The following is a 7,230-nucleotide window of genomic DNA, read 5'->3' as shown; positions in this document are numbered from 1 at the left end:
GAGTATGACTCCAAATGTGGATGTCTCAAGGGGTGATGATATTAGCAGCTCTGTTCTCAGTCCCCTTCCTGGTGAACCTTTGCATGGAAATTGTCCTTTTCACAGCTGCTGCACACCGAGGCGACACTTCCCAAGAGGCTCTTCCTCCACACCTACTCCCTGGTCTTCACCAAGGCATGCAGACTTTGAAAATGGAGTAATCTGCACTTTTGCTTGGAAGGAGCTGCTGTCCTCTTCCAAGGGGGCAAGATGTCCCTGAGGCGCCCACCAGACCAGCTCTCACCTCCTCCCCACTATCCAGACTGCCAAGGCCCTTCTGGGGCCTGCCTTAGACAACCCACATGCTTCCACAAAGAGGCAGAGCGCAGGGAAAAGCTTGTCCCAGAGAACTTGGTACTCCGTTTACTTCTGATTTCCTCACCTCATTCATCTTACGGAAGCGTTTCAATGTCTCGAACCTCCCTTTCTTTTTAAAAAATGTTGTTGTGGGGTCGAGGCCACAGGTAAGGCAGACCTGTTGGTTTTGGGGAGCCTGGTGGAATAAAAGAGCCATTCGTCAACCAAGACAGAGACTAGAAGTTTGGGCACTGTAAGATATTCCCCTCCGGGGAAGAGAATGCTGCTCTGGGAAGAGCATCTAGGTTCCAAGTTCCTTCCCTGGCATCTCCAAGGTAGGGCTGAGAAAGATTCCTGCCTGCAACCTTGGAGAAGTTGCTGAAAGTCTGTGTAGATAATTTCTGAGCAAGATGGACCAATGGCCTGACTCCGTATATGGCAGCTTCCTATGTTCCTAGTCTGTTATATACATGAAATCAATCATCCTCATAACTGCAGGAGCACTTGAAACCCAGAAACAGAAGCAACCAGAGATCCCCTGCATGTATGGAAACTGAAGAGGAAGGAAGTTTGAAGCTAAGCCAGATCTTGCAGTAGAGAATGGGAAGATAGAGAGGCATTGAAAACGTTTGAGAGATAAATAAGTGTCTCCAATACTGGTTGAGAAATAGGGGGCTATACTTCAAACATGTGGGCAGATGAGGTCTGTGGCATTTCTTCTGAGAAAGAGAGAGGGAGGGAGGGAGAGATGCCAAATTCTGCCCCCAAGAACTAGAGTGCCCAGGATTCCCTGGAAAGGGAGGTTGCTTACCACAAAGTAGGGACGGGTTGGGTCGGTCCTGCTGGTGGACAGGGCTGGAGTTTCCAGTGGAGGCTGGTTTCAAGATTCACCAATCAAGAGCACAGTACAGAAGGAAATACAAAAACAAGGTGATATTCTCAGAGATTTGGCAGAATTTGAAAGATTAATCACTCAAAGGCCGAGCACTTCTTGGGTCTCATATACAAACTGGAGATACGTTCTCCTGGATGGATTCAAGGGCAGGAAGAAAGGTGTGAAGAGGGTCTACGGGGATCTACCAGGGAGCCGTGAGCTTCCCAGGCCATGGTGGAACATGAGGATGGCCATGTTGGCTTGGAAAAGGAGAAGCTGCTAGTACTCTACCCAGTCTAGGCACACCCGTTCTGGAGGGGCAGTGCTTCCCACAGGGTGGAGGTGGTGCTTTTGTGCTGGGACTGGGAGAGTATGGAGGGGGGCCCCAATCTCCTCCTGCCCACACCCAGTTCCAACGGCACCCAGGCCAAGACCCCCTGAATTCTGCCTTAGCCAAGCCATACAATTCAGCAAAGGGGCTGAGCGCAGGGAAAAACTTGCCCCATTGCTCTTGGTTCTCAGTGGGGGTCTGTGTATTTCTGATTTCCTCACCTCAGCCAGCTTGCGGAAGCGCCTCAGGACTTTTGCTCGGCCCACCTGCTGTAAGTGCACTGCTCTCCGGTTAGGGCCACAGGACAGATTGGGGTGGTTAGGGTCTGTCTCCTGGGGGAACAAAAGAGCCATTTGCCAGCCAAGTCAGAGTCAGGTTTACACATGTAATTCTTCGTTGTTGTTCTCATCATCTCCACCACCACCACTGCAACAACCCTTGAAACCTGGAAACTGAAGCAACTAGAGATCTCTACATGTATGGAAAGTGAAGAGGATAGCAAGATGAAGATGATCTTGCAGTACAGAATGAGAAGATAAAGAAGCATTGGAAACGTGAGAGTGATAGATAGGTGTCCCCAGAACTGCTGGAGAAATAGGGGGATATGAGAGAGAGAGAGAGAGAGAGAGAGAGAGAGAGAGAGAGAGAGAGAGAGAGAGAGAGAGAGAGAGAGAGAGATGCCAAACTCCATCCCTCAGGAGTAGAGAGCCCAGGATTCCCTGGAAAGGGAGGGTGCTTACCACAAAGTAGGGTCGGGTCCGTTCGGCCTTGGTGGTGGACAGGGCTGGAGTTTGCAGTGGAGGCTGTTTTCAAGATTCACCAATCAAGAGCATAGCACAGAAGGAAATACAAAAGCAAGGTGGTATTGTCAGAGATGTGGCAGAATTTGAGAGATTTAGAACTCAAATGCCGAGCACTTCTTGGGTCTTACAGTGGGTATTGGAAAGAATCACCCCCTTTGATAGACCTTAAATTCTGGTTCTGGTTCTCTAAATTCTCTAAATTCTGGTTCCCTTAAATCCTGAAATGAAAACACAAAGAAAATTCCCTTCACCAGCTGTACTTATCCAATGCAACCTATAACATATAATTGAAAAACATCACAATTACAGTCCAGAAAAAGTGTCAGAAATAAAAAACAAGAATTATTGAGATTGAAAAAGGATCACCTTTTGAACTTGAACAGTTCTGTAGGGAGGAGTGGGCAAATATTGCTCCGTCTAGATGTTTAAGGTTGATAGAGAAGTATCCCAACAGACTCAAGGCTGTTATTAAAGCAAAAGGTGGTTCAACAAAATATTGACATGGGGGGGGGGATTGATCCTTTTTCAATCTCAGTAATTCTTGTTTTTTATTTCTGACACTTCTTCTGGACTGTAATTGTGATGTTTCTCAGTTGGATGTTTTAGGTTGCATTGGATAAGTACAGCTGGTGAAGGGAATTTTCTTTGTGTTTTCATTTCAGGATGTAAGGGAACCAGAATTGAAGGTCTATCAAAGGGGGTGATTCTTTCGAATACCCACTGTAGGTGTTGGCATGAGATGTTCAGATTTCTTAGATGATGCTCACTCCCATGGCAAGATCTACCCAGTCTTGGGGCAAGCTGAGGCTCTTGGATCTGAGGCAGAAAGGTTCAGCACAGGCTCAGTACCGCGAGGACCAAAAATGCATTTCCGCAGGAGGTGGCTGGCATCCAGAACCGCAGAGTGCTACTAGAATGATGCTGAACAATCAGCTTTGGAGAAGCCGCTGCCACTCTGTGTAGACAATACTGAGCTAGATGGACCAACGGTATACTGCCACTCAGTATATGGTAAAACTGTTGTGCTAGCCAGCCAGAGATCGAAGCCTGCAGTGGACTTGTCAAGACTGCTGAAGCAAGGTCTACCCTGATCCCGTTTTTCCCTCCAGTGCAACTGTCCCTGCCCAGAGCTATCCAAGGTGCTGATTTGCCTGCTAGAATCTTGCTCAGCTGCCTTTTCTTCCGTGGCACTCCCCATCACCCCAATGTGTCAGTCTAGCTCCAACCCTAGCAAATTGTTTCTTGGGTCTGTGTGCAGCTTTGGCTGTAATGCACAGCAGTGTGAAGCCCCCCAGGGTGAAAAGGAGAGGTGGGATTCTCTTCTGATTAACTTCCCTGTCCCATAAAAAGTACTCATATTTGGACCCCGATAGCCCCACTTTACCGGTCCCCCTGGCACCAGTGGAATGGGTGGCAGATTTAGCACTCCCACCCTATCCTGAGGATGCGGGCCATCCCTTGGGTTGTTACCCCCATTCCTCTTCCGTAGGGAATGCATAATACGTACCAGCATAGGTCTCATCGTGCCACAGAGAAATTCTTGCAGCCAGCGCTCATGCTCCGGGAGAAATCCACCCATTCCTATAGTGAGCAAAAGATCTTGGACCTGCAACAGAAAGGTTCAGCACAGACTCAGTACCCGGAGGGATGAAGATGCATGATCTCAGACTGTGGCTGCCATCCGGAGCAGCAGCAGAGCGCTGCTGGAAAGATGCTGCACAAACGCAAAACTGCTTTGCTAGACAGCCACCCTAACTAGCCAGCAAGTCATCTAAGCCTGCTGTGGGCTTGTCCACATTGCTGAGGCAACCTCTACCCTGCTCTGGTCTCTCCATCTGGTTCAATGGTCCCTGCCTGGAGCAACCCAAGGTCCTGATCTTCCTGCCATAATTTGCCACCCCACCCCCCCGCCAGAGCTTCCTGAGGCAGTCAGGAAGCATCTTTTGTGTACGGCCCCATTGACCCCCATGTGCTTGTCTAGCCCTGACCCACCAGGCGGTGTGTATGTGCTCTCTTAAGGGAGAAGAAATCCCCTTGAGTCCCTGTATCATCTTGACTTTGTCTCAACTTCTAAAAGAAATCAAGAAAAGGACACAGACCCACTTCTGAAATCTCAGCTAAGTCACAGGAATGATCATGGGACTACTGCACTGACCGTCCCTAGATCTGGCCTAAGGCAGAAGATCACCTTAGCCTGACAAGGCTTCCAGGGTGGGAGGACATGCGAACCAACTGATGCTAGACGGACAGTGCCAGATGCAGCCCCCCTCCCTCGGGTTCTGGCCCCCATCCCTCTTCTGTAAGGAAGGTAAGATTTCATAGAACGTACGCTGAGAGGTCTCCTCCTGTGGTGGGCAGGTTTTTCTTTACGCCATTTTCCACATTTAAAGTAGCAGTCACCCTCTGACAGACACTCTGTAAGCCAAGGCTGTTCCACCTGCAAGAGAAAGGTTGGGCACAGGCTCGGTACCCGGAGGGCTGGAACTGCATTTCTTCAGATGGTGGCTGACATTCAGAGCAGCATGAGAGCACTGGTGGAACGACGTGGCACAAGGGCCCAGGACCCATACGTGTGGATGACCATACCCAATGTGCAGTGCTGCCATCTGCACAGGCCAGAGTGTTTATGTGTGTGTGTGTGCTCCCCCAAGGAAAAAGGAACCCCCTTGAGCCCCTGTTCTATGTTGGCAGGCATGCTGGAACTTCAGTCTTCCCAGAGAGCTCTTCCGAGAGGGCTCCTTCTCGCTGAAAGGGCCATCCCAGCACTGAGAAAAGAAAAGGGCCATGCCAAGGTCATCACAGTGGGGAATGGCTCTCAGGCTGAAGGGTTTCTGCCCCAATGGCCCCTGCTTAGAACAGAGTCAAAGTCACTGCTCTGAGGTCTGGATTCCTCCTGATACTCTGAAGGCATTTCCTCCAACTTTGCTCCTATGCTCCGGGAAAGTACTGGGTAGGATGACACTGTCAGAGTCTGCACACACCTCCCATGCATTCCTTTCCCTCTTCTCTGATGAGGTTTTTGACTGGTATGTGATTGGCTCTTGGGAGGGTGCAGAGCTCCTGAAAGAGTCTGGGAGCTTGTCTCACCAACTAATAGCCATGATTACAGCTCTGTGGTGTGTTATCCATTGAAACTTCACAAGGTGCACACAAGTGTTGTCTTCTTGAATAGGGCCCTTAACACAGGCCTGCACCAGCATCTGGGGGCTGAGCTATACTTCAAGGTGCATCCTTTACTCACGGTGCCTGCATACACTACCCCACCAGCCGACCCATTTGGTCACGATTTGGAAAGACTGCCCTGAAAGGATCACAAGTGCCGACTTAGAAAAGAATACTGACCAATGCATTGATTAGAGCTGAAGAGAACATTCTGGAGAATGATCTTATCCCATCTAATAAATGCATGGGTGAATATTCGATCACCCTATCCGTCATGTTCTTTCCCAAGCTATTTCTGTCATGTCTTGAAAAGAGAGACCTGTCTTACTCAGAGTGTATGAATTGCTCCATGACCTGCAGTGGCAATGCTTACACAACCAAACAAAAATTTTGCTCGGGAGTGGGGGCGGGGTAGGAGGGCTGTGAAGATTGATCCAACCGAAGTCTGTGGGGTAAACAAGCTCTTATCACAAGCCTTACACCAGAGTCTGCAAGTAGGCCTGGGATGAGCCCAAGGAGCAGAGACATGCTCTGCACGGATGGACCCCATCGCTGGCCTAAGACTGAGGAGTACTTCATCCTGGAAAGTCTTCCACTGAGGGGGTCTCTTCGGACCAACTGATGCAAGATGGACAGTGCCAGATGTATCATTGGCTCTCTCCACAGCATCCTTCTGTTGCTTTCCCTACTGTGCCCTGGCACAGCTGTGATGCCCAGAAGTGGGGGGAGGAGGCATAGCTTCCGTCCTCCTATCCCTGACTCAGTGTTAGGAAGTCCCCAAACCTCAGTAACTGACAGCCCCACTTCAGTGGGACCCCTTGCACAAGGGGAATGGGAGAAAGATCTTCCATCCCTCCATGGCCCAAGGATGCGGCCCACCCCCCATGGGTTCTGACCCCCATTCTTCTGCTGGAGGGAATGTGACGCTTGCATAAAACTTACGTAAACAGGTCCTGGCATCTGATGTTCAGTTTTTTTAGAGGGCCGCTTAGGTAAACGCCGATGGTCCACCCGGACATGCCGCTTCTTTCGTACCTGAGACAGAAAGGTTGAGAACAGGCTCGGAACACAGAGGACGCAACATGCCTTTCCTCAGATGGTGGCTGCCATGCAGAGCAGCAGCAAAGACTTCCTGGAAGGATGCTGCACAACCACCCTAACTAGCTGGCAAGAGATCAAAGCCTGCAGTGGGCTTGTCAACATGGCTGGAGCAACACCACTCCAGCTCTGGTGTCCCCTCCTGTTCAACTGTCCCTGCCTGAAGATCTCCAAGGTCCTGACCTGCCCGAGGCCGTGTTCTTCAGGTCCTCGCTGGATGCCATGCCCTCCCCTCTACTGTATCAGAAGGCAGGGACAGAAAGGCCCCCACCGCCAAGAGGGGATGCCCCTGCGACACGAGTCAGGTGAGAACCAGGGAGCCCGTCCTCCTCTTCGAGCCCTTCTAGAGAGACTGCAGGAGGGTGGAGTGGGCTGGGGAAAGAAGAGAAAGGCAACCCCACCTTCCTCTCCCTGTCTTTGCCACATCAGAACTTGCAGGACACATGTAACGTTGTGTAGCAGGTGAACAGGAGAGACAAGTACAAGAACCAAGGCTTTCCTTTCAAAGGGACATTGTGACAAAGACATCCATGCAGACCTTAGTAAGGTGTCCGTCTTGACCGCGGATTGGGGAGTCCCCAGTTCCCATCCCCATTCAGCCATGAAACTTACTGGGTGCTTCGGGG

General features: G+C 50.4%; 1 long non-coding RNA gene across 1 annotated transcript; it reads right to left on the bottom strand.

Annotated features, from left to right (window-relative positions):
• Positions 1-445: 445 nt before the first annotated feature.
• On the bottom strand, positions 446-1,861 carry LOC128349304 (uncharacterized). The gene is made up of 3 exons (XR_008318721.1): positions 1,763-1,861; positions 1,148-1,210; positions 446-532 (listed from the first exon to the last, which is right to left on the bottom strand). It is a non-coding gene; the product is annotated as an uncharacterized LOC128349304 (long non-coding RNA).
• Between the last annotated feature and the right edge of the window lie 5,369 nt (positions 1,862-7,230).

Source organism: Hemicordylus capensis, chromosome 3 (assembly GCF_027244095.1).
Source record: "Hemicordylus capensis ecotype Gifberg chromosome 3, rHemCap1.1.pri, whole genome shotgun sequence".
NCBI lineage: Eukaryota > Metazoa > Chordata > Lepidosauria > Squamata > Cordylidae > Hemicordylus > Hemicordylus capensis.
The sequence above is the reverse complement of the archived record's forward strand: the minus strand, read 5'-3'. Positions and strand labels throughout refer to the sequence as shown.